This window comes from Lagenorhynchus albirostris, chromosome 20, assembly GCF_949774975.1.
Source record: "Lagenorhynchus albirostris chromosome 20, mLagAlb1.1, whole genome shotgun sequence".
In the NCBI taxonomy this organism is placed as follows: Eukaryota; Metazoa; Chordata; class Mammalia; order Artiodactyla; family Delphinidae; genus Lagenorhynchus; species Lagenorhynchus albirostris.
This window is the reverse complement of record NC_083114.1, coordinates 21,010,175-21,032,028: the sequence shown is the minus strand read 5'-3', so window position 1 is coordinate 21,032,028 and position 21,854 is coordinate 21,010,175. Positions and strand designations below refer to the sequence as shown.

The following is a 21,854-nucleotide window of genomic DNA, read 5'->3' as shown; positions in this document are numbered from 1 at the left end:
CGGCGCTAGGCGCAGCCCGGCCGCAGCCCGGGCCGGCCCTCCTGCCCGACAGCAGCTGGCCCGAAGCCACTGGGAGCCACCATTGAGTCGCCACGGCCCCTCAGCCCCGGCCAGGCCACCCTTGCCCCCACAGCCCCCGCCGAGCTCAGGACCCCGCCCCTGGTGGCCGGCAGGCCCGGGGAAGCGGCCCCTGCCCTCGATCCCGCTCCCGCACCCGGCCGCGGTGACACGCCAGAGGGGCGGGGTGGTGTGGGGGGGGGCTTTTGTCGGAGGGAGCTGTGGAGGGACACACCGGCACACAGGTGGCGGCGCCGGGGCTGGGCGCCGGTGGGGGCGGCCAGGTGCAGGTCGAGGGGCTCGCGGGCCGAAAGGACGGCAACTGGGCCCGCGGCGGAGTCTGAGTCCGGGCCAGCCGCCCCAGGAGCGTCTGGGGTGCGGCTGCCTTCCAGGGCCGCCTTCTGGCCGCCTGGCCGGCCGGGCCGGCGGGGAGCGCCCCCGCCGGCGCGCGCCGTGGTGGGAGGGGCCTGAGGAGGCGGGGCCTGCAGCGGGGCCCGGCGGGGGCGGTGCCGGCGGCCCCCGCCGCGGGCGAGTGAAGGAGAAGGCGGGCGGAGCGGGAGGCAAAAAGCCTACAGCACCCGGTATTCCCAGGCGGTCTCCCATCCAAGTACTAACCAGGCCCGACCCTGCTTAGCTTCCGAGATCAGACGAGATCGGGCGCGTTCAGGGTGGTATGGCCGTAGACGGGGGCGGGGGCCGCGGGCTGCCTCTTGAGGCCCACTTTCGCTGGCGCTGGCGCCTTAACGCCAGCCCGGCGGCCGGCCCGCCCCGGCAGGGCCCCCTCGCCCGCCCAGGCAGGGGGAACGGAGGTCTCGGGTATCGGGCGGCGGCGGAGGGTTTGGCGACCACCTCCCAGCCCAGGGCGGCCGTGACCCAGCAAACCCTTCGGCGCTTGGCGCCCCGCCCAAGATCCCGCACGTCGCTCACAGGCACGTGGCCCCGGAGGCTTCAGGGCCCGGGGCCCGCGGTCCCTTGGGCCTCGGCCCTGCCCGCCCACGCGGCGCTAGGCGCAGCCCGGCCGCAGCCCGGGCCGGCCCTCCTGCCCGACAGCAGCTGGCCCGAAGCCACTGGGAGCCACCATTGAGTCGCCACGGCCCCTCAGCCCCGGCCAGGCCACCCTTGCCCCCACAGCCCCCGCCGAGCTCAGGACCCCGCCCCTGGTGGCCGGCAGGCCCGGGGAAGCGGCCCCTGCCCTCGATCCCGCTCCCGCACCCGGCCGCGGTGACACGCCAGAGGGGCGGGGTGGTGTGGGGGGGGCTTCTGTCGGAGGGAGCTGTGGAGGGACACACCGGCACACAGGTGGCGGCGCCGGGGCTGGGCGCCGGTGGGGGCGGCCAGGTGCAGGTCGAGGGGCTCGCGGGCCGAAAGGATGGCAACTGGGCCCGCGGCGGAGTCTGGGTCTGGAGGGCTCTGAGCCTCCATCCGCTCTGGTGCCTCGGGGCTACCGGCCCGAAGCCTGGTAGCGCGACACCCCACCGGCCCACAGACGTAGCCTCCCCAGCTGTGCTCACAGCGAGTCCAACCGCAGCCCGCACCCCTCCACGGGACACTTGGATTACTCCCGCGATCCCCACGAGGTGCGGCACCCGGCGGCCGAATGGGCTGAGATCCTGCCCTTGCGGCGCCCTGTGGCCACCTCCGCCTCCCTCACGGTACTGGCCGAGGCCTCGGACCAGCGGGCCCCGGCTCCCAGCTCAGCGCTGCTCCTCCGCCCCTCTCACCTCCTGCCCGACGTCCAGGCTACCGAGCACCCTCCACCCCCGCCCACCTTCATGCCACTCAGCCGGAACCCGGGAGGCAATGCCAACTACCAGGTTTATGACAGTCTGGTGCTGAAGCGGCAACCGCAGGAGGGCCAAGCGCGGGCCAACTCGCTGCTACCTTCCACCTCGGCCTCCAGGCCCTCTCTGCACGGGAGCCAGACTGGGAAAATGAACTTACCAGCAGCAAATGGGGGCAGGGGCAGGGGGCGGCAGGGCATGGAGAGAGGAATAAAGAGCGCCAGAGTCCAGGAAACATTGGTGGTCTGTGGCTTGGAAGCGCCACTCCTTCTGCCAGCCTGGGTCCCTGCGCTTGGCTTCCTGCAATAAGAAGCCAGTGTCCCCTTCTTGGCCTGAGGGTCCCTTTGGTTTAGTGGCCACAGTTCCGCCAGCAGGCCCCTCCTGGTCCTATACCATGCACTAAGTACATCTGCAGCTGCAGACTCCAAACCCCTGGTCTCTGGGCACCTCCTCTGTGTCTCAGCTGTCCCTGTCCACAGAGAGCCTCATACAAGAAGTTGCTTCCAAACTGGGAGGTTCCACATCTGGGCAGGTCCAGCTCCAGGCCCAGTGAAGGGCATGAAGAAGGCTGAGGCTCTGGACTCCAGCCAGGCCTTCAGCAGGCCTCTGAGGCCAAGGTCTTCCTAGTCTCAAGAGGGGCCAAGAGACGCAATGCGTCATTTGAACAAGTGAGTCAGCGGGCGGTGAGCGAATGAATGACCGCTCGAGGGGATGTATGCCGGCCACCGGGCCCTGTTTGACTGTCCAGCCTCAGCTTACCTGACCCTGGTTACCAGGGAATGCCACTCTGGGCCCTCCTTTTCATCCCCCTCCCTCACTGTGACCTCACCACCTGCCCCATTATGACCCAGTCTGGCTCCCAGTTAAAACTGGAGGGCAGGGGGCCCAGGCAGTCCTGGGACCAACGGCCATGGGTGAGCGAAACTACTACCGAGCCGAGCCGTTCACTGGCCCCATCCCCAGGAAATGCCAGGAGCAAGGATACTCAATTCTTCTGATCCCGGTCAGCTTCATCTTGCTCAACGTGGGGATCAACGTGGTGACTATGGTCAGGGCAGGATCTGTGCAGCGCGGTTGGGGGAGCCCTGGGGTCTTGAAGGGGCTGAGGTGGGAGGGCTGCTGGGGTGTGACCGGACAAGGGTTGGATTTCAGGGCTCACCCTGCTCCCGGCCTCCCCCCTCCCCTTCTTCCCTCAACTCTGGAGGCATCTGAAGAGATTCTTGCGGGCACTTTTCAATCGTATTTTCCACAAAGGTGAGTGGGCGCCGGCGTGGGTTCAGGGGATGTGGGCCTGTCCCCTTTCTTCTATCCCTGCCTTGATTCTCAGCCCCTCAGGAACCCAGGCCCTGACCCATCTCGCCTTTCCCCACAGACAAGCAAGCCAGCTGTGTAGGCAGCCATCGCATGTGCATGCGCTGCTCCGTGGATCCCAAGAACCTGTGCTCAAGAGTTTCTTCCCGCTTCTGCCATCGCCCAAGCTTCCTGCTCGGGCAGGCAAACCACCTTGACTACTGCCTGCAGCGGGGCTCGGCGGGGGCGGAGCCGGCTGCCCCCCACCCCCACCCCCACCCCCCACCCCCCCGCCGCGGGCGAGTGAAGGAGAAGGCGGGCGGAGCGGGAGGCAAAAAGCCTACAGCACCCGGTATTCCCAGGCGGTCTCCCATCCAAGTACTAACCAGGCCCGACCCTGCTTAGCTTCCGAGATCAGACGAGATCGGGCGCGTTCAGGGTGGTATGGCCGTAGACGGGGGCGGGGGCCGCGGGCTGCCTCTTGAGGCCCACTTTCGCTGGCGCTGGCGCCTTAACGCCAGCCCGGCGGCCGGCCCGCCCCGGCAGGGCCCCCTCGCCCGCCCAGGCAGGGGGAACGGAGGTCTCGGGTATCGGGCGGCGGCGGAGGGTTTGGCGACCACCTCCCAGCCCAGGGCGGCCGTGACCCAGCAAACCCTTCGGCGCTTGGCGCCCCGCCCAAGATCCCGCACGTCGCTCACAGGCACGTGGCCCCGGAGGCTTCAGGGCCCGGGGCCCGCGGTCCCTTGGGCCTCGGCCCTGCCCGCCCACGCGGCGCTAGGCGCAGCCCGGCCGCAGCCCGGGCCGGCCCTCCTGCCCGACAGCAGCTGGCCCGAAGCCACTGGGAGCCACCATTGAGTCGCCACGGCCCCTCAGCCCCGGCCAGGCCACCCTTGCCCCCACAGCCCCCGCCGAGCTCAGGACCCCGCCCCTGGTGGCCGGCAGGCCCGGGGAAGCGGCCCCTGCCCTCGATCCCGCTCCCGCACCCGGCCGCGGTGACACGCCAGAGGGGCGGGGTGGTGTGGGGGGGGGCTTTTGTCGGAGGGAGCTGTGGAGGGACACACCGGCACACAGGTGGCGGCGCCGGGGCTGGGCGCCGGTGGGGGCGGCCAGGTGCAGGTCGAGGGGCTCGCGGGCCGAAAGGACGGCAACTGGGCCCGCGGCGGAGTCTGAGTCCGGGCCAGCCGCCCCAGGAGCGTCTGGGGTGCGGCTGCCTTCCAGGGCCGCCTTCTGGCCGCCTGGCCGGCCGGGCCGGCGGGGAGCGCCCCCGCCGGCGCGCGCCGTGGTGGGAGGGGCCTGAGGAGGCGGGGCCTGCAGCGGGGCCCGGCGGGGGCGGTGCCGGCGGCCCCCGCCGCGGGCGAGTGAAGGAGAAGGCGGGCGGAGCGGGAGGCAAAAAGCCTACAGCACCCGGTATTCCCAGGCGGTCTCCCATCCAAGTACTAACCAGGCCCGACCCTGCTTAGCTTCCGAGATCAGACGAGATCGGGCGCGTTCAGGGTGGTATGGCCGTAGACGGGGGCGGGGGCCGCGGGCTGCCTCTTGAGGCCCACTTTCGCTGGCGCTGGCGCCTTAACGCCAGCCCGGCGGCCGGCCCGCCCCGGCAGGGCCCCCTCGCCCGCCCAGGCAGGGGGAACGGAGGTCTCGGGTATCGGGCGGCGGCGGAGGGTTTGGCGACCACCTCCCAGCCCAGGGCGGCCGTGACCCAGCAAACCCTTCGGCGCTTGGCGCCCCGCCCAAGATCCCGCACGTCGCTCACAGGCACGTGGCCCCGGAGGCTTCAGGGCCCGGGGCCCGCGGTCCCTTGGGCCTCGGCCCTGCCCGCCCACGCGGCGCTAGGCGCAGCCCGGCCGCAGCCCGGGCCGGCCCTCCTGCCCGACAGCAGCTGGCCCGAAGCCACTGGGAGCCACCATTGAGTCGCCACGGCCCCTCAGCCCCGGCCAGGCCACCCTTGCCCCCACAGCCCCCGCCGAGCTCAGGACCCCGCCCCTGGTGGCCGGCAGGCCCGCGGAAGCGGCCCCTGCCCTCGATCCCGCTCCCGCACCCGGCCGCGGTGACACGCCAGAGGGGCGGGGTGGTGTGGGGGGGGGCTTCTGTCGGAGGGAGCTGTGGAGGGACACACCGGCACACAGGTGGCGGCGCCGGGGCTGGGCGCCGGTGGGGGCGGCCAGGTGCAGGTCGAGGGGCTCGCGGGCCGAAAGGACGGCAACTGGGCCCGCGGCGGAGTCTGGGTCTGGAGGGCTCTGAGCCTCCATCCGCTCTGGTGCCTCGGGGCTACCGGCCCGAAGCCTGGTAGCGCGACACCCCACCGGCCCACAGACGTAGCCTCCCCAGCTGTGCTCACAGCGAGTCCAACCGCAGCCTGCACCCCTCCACGGGACACTTGGATTACTCCCGCGATCCCCACGAGGTGCGGCACCCGGCGGCCGAATGGGCTGAGATCCTGCCCTTGCGGCGCCCTGTGGCCACCTCCGCCTCCCTCACGGTACTGGCCGAGGCCTCGGACCAGCGGGCCCCGGCTCCCAGCTCAGCGCTGCTCCTCCGCCCCTCTCACCTCCTGCCCGACGTCCAGGCTACCGAGCACCCTCCACCCCCGCCCACCTTCATGCCACTCAGCCGGAACCCGGGAGGCAATGCCAACTACCAGGTGTATGACAGTCTGGTGCTGAAGCGGCAACCGCAGGAGGGCCAAGCGCGGGCCAACTCGCTGCTACCTTCCACCTCGGCCTCCAGGCCCTCTCTGCACGGGAGCCAGACTGGGAAAATGAACTTACCAGCAGCAAATGGGGGCAGGGGCAGGGGGCGGCAGGGCATGGAGAGAGGAATAAAGAGCACCAGAGTCCAGGAAACATTGGTGGTCTGTGGCTTGGAAGCGCCACTCCTTCTGCCAGCCTGGGTCCCTGCGCTTGGCTTCCTGCAATAAGAAGCCAGTGTCCCCTTCTTGGCCTGAGGGTCCCTTTGGTTTAGTGGCCACAGTTCCGCCAGCAGGCCCCTCCTGGTCCTATACCATGCACTAAGTACATCTGCAGCTGCAGACTCCAAACCCCTGGTCTCTGGGCACCTCCTCTGTGTCTCAGCTGTCCCTGTCCACAGAGAGCCTCATACAAGAAGTTGCTTCCAAACTGGGAGGTTCCACATCTGGGCAGGTCCAGCTCCAGGCCCAGTGAAGGGCATGAAGAAGGCTGAGGCTCTGGACTCCAGCCAGGCCTTCAGCAGGCCTCTGAGGCCAAGGTCTTCCTAGTCTCAAGAGGGGCCAAGAGACGCAATGCGTCATTTGAACAAGTGAGTCAGCGGGCGGTGAGCGAATGAATGACCGCTCGAGGGGATGTATGCCGGCCACCGGGCCCTGTTTGACTGTCCAGCCTCAGCTTACCTGACCCTGGTTACCAGGGAATGCCACTCTGGGCCCTCCTTTTCATCCCCCTCCCTCACTGTGACCTCACCACCTGCCCCATTATGACCCAGTCTGGCTCCCAGTTAAAACTGGAGGGCAGGGGGCCCAGGCAGTCCTGGGACCAACGGCCATGGGTGAGCGAAACTACTACCGAGCCGAGCCGTTCACTGGCCCCATCCCCAGGAAATGCCAGGAGCAAGGATACTCAATTCTTCTGATCCCGGTCAGCTTCATCTTGCTCAACGTGGGGATCAACGTGGTGACTATGGTCAGGGCAGGATCTGTGCAGCGCGGTTGGGGGAGCCCTGGGGTCTTGAAGGGGCTGAGGTGGGAGGGCTGCTGGGGTGTGACCGGACAAGGGTTGGATTTCAGGGCTCACCCTGCTCCCGGCCTCCCCCCTCCCCTTCTTCCCTCAACTCTGGAGGCATCTGAAGAGATTCTTGCGGGCACTTTTCAATCGTATTTTCCACAAAGGTGAGTGGGCGCCGGCGTGGGTTCAGGGGATGTGGGCCTGTCCCCTTTCTTCTATCCCTGCCTTGATTCTCAGCCCCTCAGGAACCCAGGCCCTGACCCATCTCGCCTTTCCCCACAGACAAGCAAGCCAGCTGTGTAGGCAGCCATCGCATGTGCATGCGCTGCTCCGTGGATCCCAAGAACCTGTGCTCAAGAGTTTCTTCCCGCTTCTGCCATCGCCCAAGCTTCCTGCTCGGGCAGGCAAACCACCTTGACTACTGCCTGCAGCGGGGCTCGGCGGGGGCGGAGCCGGCTGCCCCCCACCCCCACCCCCACCCCCCACCCCCCCGCCGCGGGCGAGTGAAGGAGAAGGCGGGCGGAGCGGGAGGCAAAAAGCCTACAGCACCCGGTATTCCCAGGCGGTCTCCCATCCAAGTACTAACCAGGCCCGACCCTGCTTAGCTTCCGAGATCAGACGAGATCGGGCGCGTTCAGGGTGGTATGGCCGTAGACGGGGGCGGGGGCCGCGGGCTGCCTCTTGAGGCCCACTTTCGCTGGCGCTGGCGCCTTAACGCCAGCCCGGCGGCCGGCCCGCCCCGGCAGGGCCCCCTCGCCCGCCCAGGCAGGGGGAACGGAGGTCTCGGGTATCGGGCGGCGGCGGAGGGTTTGGCGACCACCTCCCAGCCCAGGGCGGCCGTGACCCAGCAAACCCTTCGGCGCTTGGCGCCCCGCCCAAGATCCCGCACGTCGCTCACAGGCACGTGGCCCCGGAGGCTTCAGGGCCCGGGGCCCGCGGTCCCTTGGGCCTCGGCCCTGCCCGCCCACGCGGCGCTAGGCGCAGCCCGGCCGCAGCCCGGGCCGGCCCTCCTGCCCGACAGCAGCTGGCCCGAAGCCACTGGGAGCCACCATTGAGTCGCCACGGCCCCTCAGCCCCGGCCAGGCCACCCTTGCCCCCACAGCCCCCGCCGAGCTCAGGACCCCGCCCCTGGTGGCCGGCAGGCCCGGGGAAGCGGCCCCTGCCCTCGATCCCGCTCCCGCACCCGGCCGCGGTGACACGCCAGAGGGGCGGGGTGGTGTGGGGGGGGGCTTTTGTCGGAGGGAGCTGTGGAGGGACACACCGGCACACAGGTGGCGGCGCCGGGGCTGGGCGCCGGTGGGGGCGGCCAGGTGCAGGTCGAGGGGCTCGCGGGCCGAAAGGACGGCAACTGGGCCCGCGGCGGAGTCTGAGTCCGGGCCAGCCGCCCCAGGAGCGTCTGGGGTGCGGCTGCCTTCCAGGGCCGCCTTCTGGCCGCCTGGCCGGCCGGGCCGGCGGGGAGCGCCCCCGCCGGCGCGCGCCGTGGTGGGAGGGGCCTGAGGAGGCGGGGCCTGCAGCGGGGCCCGGCGGGGGCGGTGCCGGCGGCCCCCGCCGCGGGCGAGTGAAGGAGAAGGCGGGCGGAGCGGGAGGCAAAAAGCCTACAGCACCCGGTATTCCCAGGCGGTCTCCCATCCAAGTACTAACCAGGCCCGACCCTGCTTAGCTTCCGAGATCAGACGAGATCGGGCGCGTTCAGGGTGGTATGGCCGTAGACGGGGGCGGGGGCCGCGGGCTGCCTCTTGAGGCCCACTTTCGCTGGCACTGGCGCCTTAACGCCAGCCCGGCGGCCGGCCCGCCCCGGCAGGGCCCCCTCGCCCGCCCAGGCAGGGGGAACGGAGGTCTCGGGTATCGGGCGGCGGCGGAGGGTTTGGCGACCACCTCCCAGCCCAGGGCGGCCGTGACCCAGCAAACCCTTCGGCGCTTGGCGCCCCGCCCAAGATCCCGCACGTCGCTCACAGGCACGTGGCCCCGGAGGCTTCAGGGCCCGGGGCCCGCGGTCCCTTGGGCCTCGGCCCTGCCCGCCCACGCGGCGCTAGGCGCAGCCCGGCCGCAGCCCGGGCCGGCCCTCCTGCCCGACAGCAGCTGGCCCGAAGCCACTGGGAGCCACCATTGAGTCGCCACGGCCCCTCAGCCCCGGCCAGGCCACCCTTGCCCCCACAGCCCCCGCCGAGCTCAGGACCCCGCCCCTGGTGGCCGGCAGGCCCGGGGAAGCGGCCCCTGCCCTCGATCCCGCTCCCGCACCCGGCCGCGGTGACACGCCAGAGGGGCGGGGTGGTGTGGGGGGGGCTTCTGTCGGAGGGAGCTGTGGAGGGACACACCGGCACACAGGTGGCGGCGCCGGGGCTGGGCGCCGGTGGGGGCGGCCAGGTGCAGGTCGAGGGGCTCGCGGGCCGAAAGGACGGCAACTGGGCCCGCGGCGGAGTCTGGGTCTGGAGGGCTCTGAGCCTCCATCCGCTCTGGTGCCTCGGGGCTACCGGCCCGAAGCCTGGTAGCGCGACACCCCACCGGCCCACAGACGTAGCCTCCCCAGCTGTGCTCACAGCGAGTCCAACCGCAGCCCGCACCCCTCCACGGGACACTTGGATTACTCCCGCGATCCCCACGAGGTGCGGCACCCGGCGGCCGAATGGGCTGAGATCCTGCCCTTGCGGCGCCCTGTGGCCACCTCCGCCTCCCTCACGGTACTGGCCGAGGCCTCGGACCAGCGGGCCCCGGCTCCCAGCTCAGCGCTGCTCCTCCGCCCCTCTCACCTCCTGCCCGACGTCCAGGCTACCGAGCACCCTCCACCCCCGCCCACCTTCATGCCACTCAGCCTGAACCCGGGAGGCAATGCCAACTACCAGGTTTATGACAGTCTGGTGCTGAAGCGGCAACCGCAGGAGGGCCAAGCGCGGGCCAACTCGCTGCTACCTTCCACCTCGGCCTCCAGGCCCTCTCTGCACGGGAGCCAGACTGGGAAAATGAACTTACCAGCAGCAAATGGGGGCAGGGGCAGGGGGCGGCAGGGCATGGAGAGAGGAATAAAGAGCGCCAGAGTCCAGGAAACATTGGTGGTCTGTGGCTTGGAAGCGCCACTCCTTCTGCCAGCCTGGGTCCCTGCGCTTGGCTTCCTGCAATAAGAAGCCAGTGTCCCCTTCTTGGCCTGAGGGTCCCTTTGGTTTAGTGGCCACAGTTCCGCCAGCAGGCCCCTCCTGGTCCTATACCATGCACTAAGTACATCTGCAGCTGCAGACTCCAAACCCCTGGTCTCTGGGCACCTCCTCTGTGTCTCAGCTGTCCCTGTCCACAGAGAGCCTCATACAAGAAGTTGCTTCCAAACTGGGAGGTTCCACATCTGGGCAGGTCCAGCTCCAGGCCCAGTGAAGGGCATGAAGAAGGCTGAGGCTCTGGACTCCAGCCAGGCCTTCAGCAGGCCTCTGAGGCCAAGGTCTTCCTAGTCTCAAGAGGGGCCAAGAGACGCAATGCGTCATTTGAACAAGTGAGTCAGCGGGCGGTGAGCGAATGAATGACCGCTCGAGGGGATGTATGCCGGCCACCGGGCCCTGTTTGACTGTCCAGCCTCAGCTTACCTGACCCTGGTTACCAGGGAATGCCACTCTGGGCCCTCCTTTTCATCCCCCTCCCTCACTGTGACCTCACCACCTGCCCCATTATGACCCAGTCTGGCTCCCAGTTAAAACTGGAGGGCAGGGGGCCCAGGCAGTCCTGGGACCAACGGCCATGGGTGAGCGAAACTACTACCGAGCCGAGCCGTTCACTGGCCCCATCCCCAGGAAATGCCAGGAGCAAGGATACTCAATTCTTCTGATCCCGGTCAGCTTCATCTTGCTCAACGTGGGGATCAACGTGGTGACTATGGTCAGGGCAGGATCTGTGCAGCGCGGTTGGGGGAGCCCTGGGGTCTTGAAGGGGCTGAGGTGGGAGGGCTGCTGGGGTGTGACCGGACAAGGGTTGGATTTCAGGGCTCACCCTGCTCCCGGCCTCCCCCCTCCCCTTCTTCCCTCAACTCTGGAGGCATCTGAAGAGATTCTTGCGGGCACTTTTCAATCGTATTTTCCACAAAGGTGAGTGGGCGCCGGCGTGGGTTCAGGGGATGTGGGCCTGTCCCCTTTCTTCTATCCCTGCCTTGATTCTCAGCCCCTCAGGAACCCAGGCCCTGACCCATCTCGCCTTTCCCCACAGACAAGCAAGCCAGCTGTGTAGGCAGCCATCGCATGTGCATGCGCTGCTCCGTGGATCCCAAGAACCTGTGCTCAAGAGTTTCTTCCCGCTTCTGCCATCGCCCAAGCTTCCTGCTCGGGCAGGCAAACCACCTTGACTACTGCCTGCAGCGGGGCTCGGCGGGGGCGGAGCCGGCTGCCCCCCACCCCCACCCCCACCCCCCACCCCCCCGCCGCGGGCGAGTGAAGGAGAAGGCGGGCGGAGCGGGAGGCAAAAAGCCTACAGCACCCGGTATTCCCAGGCGGTCTCCCATCCAAGTACTAACCAGGCCCGACCCTGCTTAGCTTCCGAGATCAGACGAGATCGGGCGCGTTCAGGGTGGTATGGCCGTAGACGGGGGCGGGGGCCGCGGGCTGCCTCTTGAGGCCCACTTTCGCTGGCGCTGGCGCCTTAACGCCAGCCCGGCGGCCGGCCCGCCCCGGCAGGGCCCCCTCGCCCGCCCAGGCAGGGGGAACGGAGGTCTCGGGTATCGGGCGGCGGCGGAGGGTTTGGCGACCACCTCCCAGCCCAGGGCGGCCGTGACCCAGCAAACCCTTCGGCGCTTGGCGCCCCGCCCAAGATCCCGCACGTCGCTCACAGGCACGTGGCCCCGGAGGCTTCAGGGCCCGGGGCCCGCGGTCCCTTGGGCCTCGGCCCTGCCCGCCCACGCGGCGCTAGGCGCAGCCCGGCCGCAGCCCGGGCCGGCCCTCCTGCCCGACAGCAGCTGGCCCGAAGCCACTGGGAGCCACCATTGAGTCGCCACGGCCCCTCAGCCCCGGCCAGGCCACCCTTGCCCCCACAGCCCCCGCCGAGCTCAGGACCCCGCCCCTGGTGGCCGGCAGGCCCGGGGAAGCGGCCCCTGCCCTCGATCCCGCTCCCGCACCCGGCCGCGGTGACACGCCAGAGGGGCGGGGTGGTGTGGGGGGGGGCTTTTGTCGGAGGGAGCTGTGGAGGGACACACCGGCACACAGGTGGCGGCGCCGGGGCTGGGCGCCGGTGGGGGCGGCCAGGTGCAGGTCGAGGGGCTCGCGGGCCGAAAGGACGGCAACTGGGCCCGCGGCGGAGTCTGAGTCCGGGCCAGCCGCCCCAGGAGCGTCTGGGGTGCGGCTGCCTTCCAGGGCCGCCTTCTGGCCGCCTGGCCGGCCGGGCCGGCGGGGAGCGCCCCCGCCGGCGCGCGCCGTGGTGGGAGGGGCCTGAGGAGGCGGGGCCTGCAGCGGGGCCCGGCGGGGGCGGTGCCGGCGGCCCCCGCCGCGGGCGAGTGAAGGAGAAGGCGGGCGGAGCGGGAGGCAAAAAGCCTACAGCACCCGGTATTCCCAGGCGGTCTCCCATCCAAGTACTAACCAGGCCCGACCCTGCTTAGCTTCCGAGATCAGACGAGATCGGGCGCGTTCAGGGTGGTATGGCCGTAGACGGGGGCGGGGGCCGCGGGCTGCCTCTTGAGGCCCACTTTCGCTGGCGCTGGCGCCTTAACGCCAGCCCGGCGGCCGGCCCGCCCCGGCAGGGCCCCCTCGCCCGCCCAGGCAGGGGGAACGGAGGTCTCGGGTATCGGGCGGCGGCGGAGGGTTTGGCGACCACCTCCCAGCCCAGGGCGGCCGTGACCCAGCAAACCCTTCGGCGCTTGGCGCCCCGCCCAAGATCCCGCACGTCGCTCACAGGCACGTGGCCCCGGAGGCTTCAGGGCCCGGGGCCCGCGGTCCCTTGGGCCTCGGCCCTGCCCGCCCACGCGGCGCTAGGCGCAGCCCGGCCGCAGCCCGGGCCGGCCCTCCTGCCCGACAGCAGCTGGCCCGAAGCCACTGGGAGCCACCATTGAGTCGCCACGGCCCCTCAGCCCCGGCCAGGCCACCCTTGCCCCCACAGCCCCCGCCGAGCTCAGGACCCCGCCCCTGGTGGCCGGCAGGCCCGGGGAAGCGGCCCCTGCCCTCGATCCCGCTCCCGCACCCGGCCGCGGTGACACGCCAGAGGGGCGGGGTGGTGTGGGGGGGGGCTTCTGTCGGAGGGAGCTGTGGAGGGACACACCGGCACACAGGTGGCGGCGCCGGGGCTGGGCGCCGGTGGGGGCGGCCAGGTGCAGGTCGAGGGGCTCGCGGGCCGAAAGGACGGCAACTGGGCCCGCGGCGGAGTCTGGGTCTGGAGGGCTCTGAGCCTCCATCCGCTCTGGTGCCTCGGGGCTACCGGCCCGAAGCCTGGTAGCGCGACACCCCACCGGCCCACAGACGTAGCCTCCCCAGCTGTGCTCACAGCGAGTCCAACCGCAGCCCGCACCCCTCCACGGGACACTTGGATTACTCCCGCGATCCCCACGAGGTGCGGCACCCGGCGGCCGAATGGGCTGAGATCCTGCCCTTGCGGCGCCCTGTGGCCACCTCCGCCTCCCTCACGGTACTGGCCGAGGCCTCGGACCAGCGGGCCCCGGCTCCCAGCTCAGCGCTGCTCCTCCGCCCCTCTCACCTCCTGCCCGACGTCCAGGCTACCGAGCACCCTCCACCCCCGCCCACCTTCATGCCACTCAGCCGGAACCCGGGAGGCAATGCCAACTACCAGGTGTATGACAGTCTGGTGCTGAAGCGGCAACCGCAGGAGGGCCAAGCGCGGGCCAACTCGCTGCTACCTTCCACCTCGGCCTCCAGGCCCTCTCTGCACGGGAGCCAGACTGGGAAAATGAACTTACCAGCAGCAAATGGGGGCAGGGGCAGGGGGCGGCAGGGCATGGAGAGAGGAATAAAGAGCGCCAGAGTCCAGGAAACATTGGTGGTCTGTGGCTTGGAAGCGCCACTCCTTCTGCCAGCCTGGGTCCCTGCGCTTGGCTTCCTGCAATAAGAAGCCAGTGTCCCCTTCTTGGCCTGAGGGTCCCTTTGGTTTAGTGGCCACAGTTCCGCCAGCAGGCCCCTCCTGGTCCTATACCATGCACTAAGTACATCTGCAGCTGCAGACTCCAAACCCCTGGTCTCTGGGCACCTCCTCTGTGTCTCAGCTGTCCCTGTCCACAGAGAGCCTCATACAAGAAGTTGCTTCCAAACTGGGAGGTTCCACATCTGGGCAGGTCCAGCTCCAGGCCCAGTGAAGGGCATGAAGAAGGCTGAGGCTCTGGACTCCAGCCAGGCCTTCAGCAGGCCTCTGAGGCCAAGGTCTTCCTAGTCTCAAGAGGGGCCAAGAGACGCAATGCGTCATTTGAACAAGTGAGTCAGCGGGCGGTGAGCGAATGAATGACCGCTCGAGGGGATGTATGCCGGCCACCGGGCCCTGTTTGACTGTCCAGCCTCAGCTTACCTGACCCTGGTTACCAGGGAATGCCACTCTGGGCCCTCCTTTTCATCCCCCTCCCTCACTGTGACCTCACCACCTGCCCCATTATGACCCAGTCTGGCTCCCAGTTAAAACTGGAGGGCAGGGGGCCCAGGCAGTCCTGGGACCAACGGCCATGGGTGAGCGAAACTACTACCGAGCCGAGCCGTTCACTGGCCCCATCCCCAGGAAATGCCAGGAGCAAGGATACTCAATTCTTCTGATCCCGGTCAGCTTCATCTTGCTCAACGTGGGGATCAACGTGGTGACTATGGTCAGGGCAGGATCTGTGCAGCGCGGTTGGGGGAGCCCTGGGGTCTTGAAGGGGCTGAGGTGGGAGGGCTGCTGGGGTGTGACCGGACAAGGGTTGGATTTCAGGGCTCACCCTGCTCCCGGCCTCCCCCCTCCCCTTCTTCCCTCAACTCTGGAGGCATCTGAAGAGATTCTTGCGGGCACTTTTCAATCGTATTTTCCACAAAGGTGAGTGGGCGCCGGCGTGGGTTCAGGGGATGTGGGCCTGTCCCCTTTCTTCTATCCCTGCCTTGATTCTCAGCCCCTCAGGAACCCAGGCCCTGACCCATCTCGCCTTTCCCCACAGACAAGCAAGCCAGCTGTGTAGGCAGCCATCGCATGTGCATGCGCTGCTCCGTGGATCCCAAGAACCTGTGCTCAAGAGTTTCTTCCCGCTTCTGCCATCGCCCAAGCTTCCTGCTCGGGCAGGCAAACCACCTTGACTACTGCCTGCAGCGGGGCTCGGCGGGGGCGGAGCCGGCTGCCCCCCACCCCCACCCCCACCCCCCACCCCCCCGCCGCGGGCGAGTGAAGGAGAAGGCGGGCGGAGCGGGAGGCAAAAAGCCTACAGCACCCGGTATTCCCAGGCGGTCTCCCATCCAAGTACTAACCAGGCCCGACCCTGCTTAGCTTCCGAGATCAGACGAGATCGGGCGCGTTCAGGGTGGTATGGCCGTAGACGGGGGCGGGGGCCGCGGGCTGCCTCTTGAGGCCCACTTTCGCTGGCGCTGGCGCCTTAACGCCAGCCCGGCGGCCGGCCCGCCCCGGCAGGGCCCCCTCGCCCGCCCAGGCAGGGGGAACGGAGGTCTCGGGTATCGGGCGGCGGCGGAGGGTTTGGCGACCACCTCCCAGCCCAGGGCGGCCGTGACCCAGCAAACCCTTCGGCGCTTGGCGCCCCGCCCAAGATCCCGCACGTCGCTCACAGGCACGTGGCCCCGGAGGCTTCAGGGCCCGGGGCCCGCGGTCCCTTGGGCCTCGGCCCTGCCCGCCCACGCGGCGCTAGGCGCAGCCCGGCCGCAGCCCGGGCCGGCCCTCCTGCCCGACAGCAGCTGGCCCGAAGCCACTGGGAGCCACCATTGAGTCGCCACGGCCCCTCAGCCCCGGCCAGGCCACCCTTGCCCCCACAGCCCCCGCCGAGCTCAGGACCCCGCCCCTGGTGGCCGGCAGGCCCGGGGAAGCGGCCCCTGCCCTCGATCCCGCTCCCGCACCCGGCCGCGGTGACACGCCAGAGGGGCGGGGTGGTGTGGGGGGGGGCTTTTGTCGGAGGGAGCTGTGGAGGGACACACCGGCACACAGGTGGCGGCGCCGGGGCTGGGCGCCGGTGGGGGCGGCCAGGTGCAGGTCGAGGGGCTCGCGGGCCGAAAGGACGGCAACTGGGCCCGCGGCGGAGTCTGAGTCCGGGCCAGCCGCCCCAGGAGCGTCTGGGGTGCGGCTGCCTTCCAGGGCCGCCTTCTGGCCGCCTGGCCGGCCGGGCCGGCGGGGAGCGCCCCCGCCGGCGCGCGCCGTGGTGGGAGGGGCCTGAGGAGGCGGGGCCTGCAGCGGGGCCCGGCGGGGGCGGTGCCGGCGGCCCCCGCCGCGGGCGAGTGAAGGAGAAGGCGGGCGGAGCGGGAGGCAAAAAGCCTACAGCACCCGGTATTCCCAGGCGGTCTCCCATCCAAGTACTAACCAGGCCCGACCCTGCTTAGCTTCCGAGATCAGACGAGATCGGGCGCGTTCAGGGTGGTATGGCCGTAGACGGGGGCGGGGGCCGCGGGCTGCCTCTTGAGGCCCACTTTCGCTGGCGCTGGCGCCTTAACGCCAGCCCGGCGGCCGGCCCGCCCCGGCAGGGCCCCCTCGCCCGCCCAGGCAGGGGGAACGGAGGTCTCGGGTATCGGGCGGCGGCGGAGGGTTTGGCGACCACCTCCCAGCCCAGGGCGGCCGTGACCCAGCAAACCCTTCGGCGCTTGGCGCCCCGCCCAAGATCCCGCACGTCGCTCACAGGCACGTGGCCCCGGAGGCTTCAGGGCCCGGGGCCCGCGGTCCCTTGGGCCTCGGCCCTGCCCGCCCACGCGGCGCTAGGCGCAGCCCGGCCGCAGCCCGGGCCGGCCCTCCTGCCCGACAGCAGCTGGCCCGAAGCCACTGGGAGCCACCATTGAGTCGCCACGGCCCCTCAGCCCCGGCCAGGCCACCCTTGCCCCCACAGCCCCCGCCGAGCTCAGGACCCCGCCCCTGGTGGCCGGCAGGCCCGGGGAAGCGGCCCCTGCCCTCGATCCCGCTCCCGCACCCGGCCGCGGTGACACGCCAGAGGGGCGGGGTGGTGTGGGGGGGGGCTTCTGTCGGAGGGAGCTGTGGAGGGACACACCGGCACACAGGTGGCGGCGCCGGGGCTGGGCGCCGGTGGGGGCGGCCAGGTGCAGGTCGAGGGGCTCGCGGGCCGAAAGGACGGCAACTGGGCCCGCGGCGGAGTCTGGGTCTGGAGGGCTCTGAGCCTCCATCCGCTCTGGTGCCTCGGGGCTACCGGCCCGAAGCCTGGTAGCGCGACACCCCACCGGCCCACAGACGTAGCCTCCCCAGCTGTGCTCACAGCGAGTCCAACCGCAGCCCGCACCCCTCCACGGGACACTTGGATTACTCCCGCGATCCCCACGAGGTGCGGCACCCGGCGGCCGAATGGGCTGAGATCCTGCCCTTGCGGCGCCCTGTGGCCACCTCCGCCTCCCTCACGGTACTGGCCGAGGCCTCGGACCAGCGGGCCCCGGCTCCCAGCTCAGCGCTGCTCCTCCGCCCCTCTCACCTCCTGCCCGACGTCCAGGCTACCGAGCACCCTCCACCCCCGCCCACCTTCATGCCACTCAGCCGGAACCCGGGAGGCAATGCCAACTACCAGGTGTATGACAGTCTGGTGCTGAAGCGGCAACCGCAGGAGGGCCAAGCGCGGGCCAACTCGCTGCTACCTTCCACCTCGGCCTCCAGGCCCTCTCTGCATGGGAGCCAGACTGGGAAAATGAACTTACCAGCAGCAAATGGGGGCAGGGGCAGGGGGCGGCAGGGCATGGAGAGAGGAATAAAGAGCGCCAGAGTCCAGGAAACATTGGTGGTCTGTGGCTTGGAAGCGCCACTCCTTCTGCCAGCCTGGGTCCCTGCGCTTGGCTTCCTGCAATAAGAAGCCAGTGTCCCCTTCTTGGCCTGAGGGTCCCTTTGGTTTAGTGGCCACAGTTCCGCCAGCAGGCCCCTCCTGGTCCTATACCATGCACTAAGTACATCTGCAGCTGCAGACTCCAAACCCCTGGTCTCTGGGCACCTCCTCTGTGTCTCAGCTGTCCCTGTCCACAGAGAGCCTCATACAAGAAGTTGCTTCCAAACTGGGAGGTTCCACATCTGGGCAGGTCCAGCTCCAGGCCCAGTGAAGGGCATGAAGAAGGCTGAGGCTCTGGACTCCAGCCAGGCCTTCAGCAGGCCTCTGAGGCCAAGGTCTTCCTAGTCTCAAGAGGGGCCAAGAGACGCAATGCGTCATTTGAACAAGTGAGTCAGCGGGCGGTGAGCGAATGAATGACCGCTCGAGGGGATGTATGCCGGCCACCGGGCCCTGTTTGACTGTCCAGCCTCAGCTTACCTGACCCTGGTTACCAGGGAATGCCACTCTGGGCCCTCCTTTTCATCCCCCTCCCTCACTGTGACCTCACCACCTGCCCCATTATGACCCAGTCTGGCTCCCAGTTAAAACTGGAGGGCAGGGGGCCCAGGCAGTCCTGGGACCAACGGCCATGGGTGAGCGAAACTACTACCGAGCCGAGCCGTTCACTGGCCCCATCCCCAGGAAATGCCAGGAGCAAGGATACTCAATTCTTCTGATCCCGGTCAGCTTCATCTTGCTCAACGTGGGGATCAACGTGGTGACTATGGTCAGGGCAGGATCTGTGCAGCGCGGTTGGGGGAGCCCTGGGGTCTTGAAGGGGCTGAGGTGGGAGGGCTGCTGGGGTGTGACCGGACAAGGGTTGGATTTCAGGGCTCACCCTGCTCCCGGCCTCCCCCCTCCCCTTCTTCCCTCAACTCTGGAGGCATCTGAAGAGATTCTTGCGGGCACTTTTCAATCGTATTTTCCACAAAGGTGAGTGGGCGCCGGCGTGGGTTCAGGGGATGTGGGCCTGTCCCCTTTCTTCTATCCCTGCCTTGATTCTCAGCCCCTCAGGAACCCAGGCCCTGACCCATCTCGCCTTTCCCCACAGACAAGCAAGCCAGCTGTGTAGGCAGCCATCGCATGTGCATGCGCTGCTCCGTGGATCCCAAGAACCTGTGCTCAAGAGTTTCTTCCCGCTTCTGCCATCGCCCAAGCTTCCTGCTCGGGCAGGCAAACCACCTTGACTACTGCCTGCAGCGGGGCTCGGCGGGGGCGGAGCCGGCTGCCCCCCACCCCCACCCCCCTCCCCCGCCGCGGGCGAGTGAAGGAGAAGGCGGGCGGAGCGGGAGGCAAAAAGCCTACAGCACCCGGTATTCCCAGGCGGTCTCCCATCCAAGTACTAACCAGGCCCGACCCTGCTTAGCTTCCGAGATCAGACGAGATCGGGCGCGTTCAGGGTGGTATGGCCGTAGACGGGGGCGGGGGCCGCGGGCTGCCTCTTGAGGCCCACTTTCGCTGGCGCTGGCGCCTTAACGCCAGCCCGGCGGCCGGCCCGCCCCGGCAGGGCCCCCTCGCCCGCCCAGGCAGGGGGAACGGAGGTCTCGGGTATCGGGCGGCGGCGGAGGGTTTGGCGACCACCTCCCAGCCCAGGGCGGCCGTGACCCAGCAAACCCTTCGGCGCTTGGCGCCCCGCCCAAGATCCCGCACGTCGCTCACAGGCACGTGGCCCCGGAGGCTTCAGGGCCCGGGGCCCGCGGTCCCTTGGGCCTCGGCCCTGCCCGCCCACGCGGCGCTAGGCGCAGCCCGGCCGCAGCCCGGGCCGGCCCTCCTGCCCGACAGCAGCTGGCCCGAAGCCACTGGGAGCCACCATTGAGTCGCCACGGCCCCTCAGCCCCGGCCAGGCCACCCTTGCCCCCACAGCCCCCGCCGAGCTCAGGACCCCGCCCCTGGTGGCCGGCAGGCCCGGGGAAGCGGCCCCTGCCCTCGATCCCGCTCCCGCACCCGGCCGCGGTGACACGCCAGAGGGGCGGGGTGGTGGGGGGGGGGCTTCTGTCGGAGGGAGCTGTGGAGGGACACACCGGCACACAGGTGGCGGCGCCGGGGCTGGGCGCCGGTGGGGGCGGCCAGGTGCAGGTCGAGGGGCTCGCGGGCCGAAAGGACGGCAACTGGGCCCGCGGCGGAGTCTGAGTCCGGGCCAGCCGCCCCAGGAGCGTCTGGGGTGCGGCTGCCTTCCAGGGCCGCCTTCTGGCCGCCTGGCCGGCCGGGCCGGCGGGGAGCGCCCCCGCCGGCGCGCGCCGTGGTGGGAGGGGCCTGAGGAGGCGGGGCCTGCAGCGGGGCCCGGCGGGGGCGGTGCCGGCGGCCCCCGCCGCGGGCGAGTGAAGGAGAAGGCGGGCGGAGCGGGAGGCAAAAAGCCTACAGCACCCGGTATTCCCAGGCGGTCTCCCATCCAAGTACTAACCAGGCCCGACCCTGCTTAGCTTCCGAGATCAGACGAGATCGGGCGCGTTCAGGGTGGTATGGCCGTAGACGGGGGCGGGGGCCGCGGGCTGCCTCTTGAGGCCCACTTTCGCTGGCGCTGGCGCCTTATCGCCAGCCCGGCGGCCGGCCCGCCCCGGCAGGGCCCCCTCGCCCGCCCAGGCAGGGGGAACGGAGGTCTCGGGTATCGGGCGGCGGCGGAGGGTTTGGCGACCACCTCCCAGCCCAGGGCGGCCGTGACCCAGCAAACCCTTCGGCGCTTGGCGCCCCGCCCAAGATCCCGCACGTCGCTCACAGGCACGTGGCCCCGGAGGCTTCAGGGCCCGGGGCCCGCGGTCCCTTGGGCCTCGGCCCTGCCCGCCCACGCGGCGCTAGGCGCAGCCCGGCCGCAGCCCGGGCCGGCCCTCCTGCCCGACAGCAGCTGGCCCGAAGCCACTGGGAGCCACCATTGAGTCGCCACGGCCCCTCAGCCCCGGCCAGGCCACCCTTGCCCCCACAGCCCCCGCCGAGCTCAGGACCCCGCCCCTGGTGGCCGGCAGGCCCGGGGAAGCGGCCCCTGCCCTCGATCCCGCTCCCGCACCCGGCCGCGGTGACACGCCAGAGGGGCGGGGTGGTGGGGGGGGGGCTTCTGTCGGAGGGAGCTGTGGAGGGACACACCGGCACACAGGTGGCGGCGCCGGGGCTGGGCGCCGGTGGGGGCGGCCAGGTGCAGGTCGAGGGGCTCGCGGGCCGAAAGGACGGCAACTGGGCCCGCGGCGGAGTCTGAGTCCGGGCCAGCCGCCCCAGGAGCGTCTGGGGTGCGGCTGCCTTCCAGGGCCGCCTTCTGGCCGCCTGGCCGGCCGGGCCGGCGGGGAGCGCCCCCGCCGGCGCGCGCCGTGGTGGGAGGGGCCTGAGGAGGCGGGGCCTGCAGCGGGGCCCGGCGGGGGCGGTGCCGGCGGCCCCCGCCGCGGGCGAGTGAAGGAGAAGGCGGGCGGAGCGGGAGGCAAAAAGCCTACAGCACCCGGTATTCCCAGGCGGTCTCCCATCCAAGTACTAACCAGGCCCGACCCTGCTTAGCTTCCGAGATCAGACGAGATCGGGCGCGTTCAGGGTGGTATGGCCGTAGACGGGGGCGGGGGCCGCGGGCTGCCTCTTGAGGCCCACTTTCGCTGGCGCTGGCGCCTTAACGCCAGCCCGGCGGCCGGCCCGCCCCGGCAGGGCCCCCTCGCCCGCCCAGGCAGGGGGAACGGAGGTCTCGGGTATCGGGCGGCGGCGGAGGGTTTGGCGACCACCTCCCAGCCCAGGGCGGCCGTGACCCAGCAAACCCTTCGGCGCTTGGCGCCCCGCCCAAGATCCCGCACGTCGCTCACAGGCACGTGGCCCCGGAGGCTTCAGGGCCCGGGGCCCGCGGTCCCTTGGGCCTCGGCCCTGCCCGCCCACGCGGCGCTAGGCGCAGCCCGGCCGCAGCCCGGGCCGGCCCTCCTGCCCGACAGCAGCTGGCCCGAAGCCACTGGGAGCCACCATTGAGTCGCCACGGCCCCTCAGCCCCGGCCAGGCCACCCTTGCCCCCACAGCCCCCGCCGAGCTCAGGACCCCGCCCCTGGTGGCCGGCAGGCCCGGGGAAGCGGCCCCTGCCCTCGATCCCGCTCCCGCACCCGGCCGCGGTGACACGCCAGAGGGGCGGGGTGGTGTGGGGGGGGGCTTCTG

At 70.4% G+C, this 21,854-nt stretch overlaps 12 non-coding genes across 12 annotated transcripts; all 12 read right to left on the bottom strand.

The window, feature by feature from the left end:
• Positions 1-623: 623 nt before the first annotated feature.
• LOC132512472 (5S ribosomal RNA) lies at positions 624-742 on the bottom strand. The gene has a single exon (XR_009538199.1). It is a non-coding gene; the product is annotated as a 5S ribosomal RNA (ribosomal RNA).
• Positions 743-3,465: 2,723 nt separating this feature from the next.
• LOC132512471 (5S ribosomal RNA) lies at positions 3,466-3,584 on the bottom strand. The gene has a single exon (XR_009538198.1). It is a non-coding gene; the product is annotated as a 5S ribosomal RNA (ribosomal RNA).
• Positions 3,585-4,520: 936 nt separating this feature from the next.
• Positions 4,521-4,639, bottom strand: LOC132512470 (5S ribosomal RNA). The gene has a single exon (XR_009538197.1). It is a non-coding gene; the product is annotated as a 5S ribosomal RNA (ribosomal RNA).
• Positions 4,640-7,363: 2,724 nt separating this feature from the next.
• LOC132512469 (5S ribosomal RNA) lies at positions 7,364-7,482 on the bottom strand. The gene has a single exon (XR_009538196.1). It is a non-coding gene; the product is annotated as a 5S ribosomal RNA (ribosomal RNA).
• A 936-nt stretch (positions 7,483-8,418) lies between these two features.
• LOC132512468 (5S ribosomal RNA) lies at positions 8,419-8,537 on the bottom strand. The gene has a single exon (XR_009538195.1). It is a non-coding gene; the product is annotated as a 5S ribosomal RNA (ribosomal RNA).
• A 2,723-nt stretch (positions 8,538-11,260) lies between these two features.
• LOC132512467 (5S ribosomal RNA) lies at positions 11,261-11,379 on the bottom strand. The gene has a single exon (XR_009538194.1). It is a non-coding gene; the product is annotated as a 5S ribosomal RNA (ribosomal RNA).
• Positions 11,380-12,315: 936 nt separating this feature from the next.
• On the bottom strand, positions 12,316-12,434 carry LOC132512466 (5S ribosomal RNA). The gene has a single exon (XR_009538193.1). It is a non-coding gene; the product is annotated as a 5S ribosomal RNA (ribosomal RNA).
• A 2,724-nt stretch (positions 12,435-15,158) lies between these two features.
• On the bottom strand, positions 15,159-15,277 carry LOC132512460 (5S ribosomal RNA). Its single transcript, XR_009538187.1, has one exon. It is a non-coding gene; the product is annotated as a 5S ribosomal RNA (ribosomal RNA).
• Positions 15,278-16,213: 936 nt separating this feature from the next.
• Positions 16,214-16,332, bottom strand: LOC132512448 (5S ribosomal RNA). The gene has a single exon (XR_009538176.1). It is a non-coding gene; the product is annotated as a 5S ribosomal RNA (ribosomal RNA).
• A 2,716-nt stretch (positions 16,333-19,048) lies between these two features.
• Positions 19,049-19,167, bottom strand: LOC132512437 (5S ribosomal RNA). Its single transcript, XR_009538165.1, has one exon. It is a non-coding gene; the product is annotated as a 5S ribosomal RNA (ribosomal RNA).
• Positions 19,168-20,102: 935 nt separating this feature from the next.
• Positions 20,103-20,221, bottom strand: LOC132512424 (5S ribosomal RNA). The gene has a single exon (XR_009538153.1). It is a non-coding gene; the product is annotated as a 5S ribosomal RNA (ribosomal RNA).
• Positions 20,222-21,156: 935 nt separating this feature from the next.
• Positions 21,157-21,275, bottom strand: LOC132512413 (5S ribosomal RNA). The gene has a single exon (XR_009538143.1). It is a non-coding gene; the product is annotated as a 5S ribosomal RNA (ribosomal RNA).
• Between the last annotated feature and the right edge of the window lie 579 nt (positions 21,276-21,854).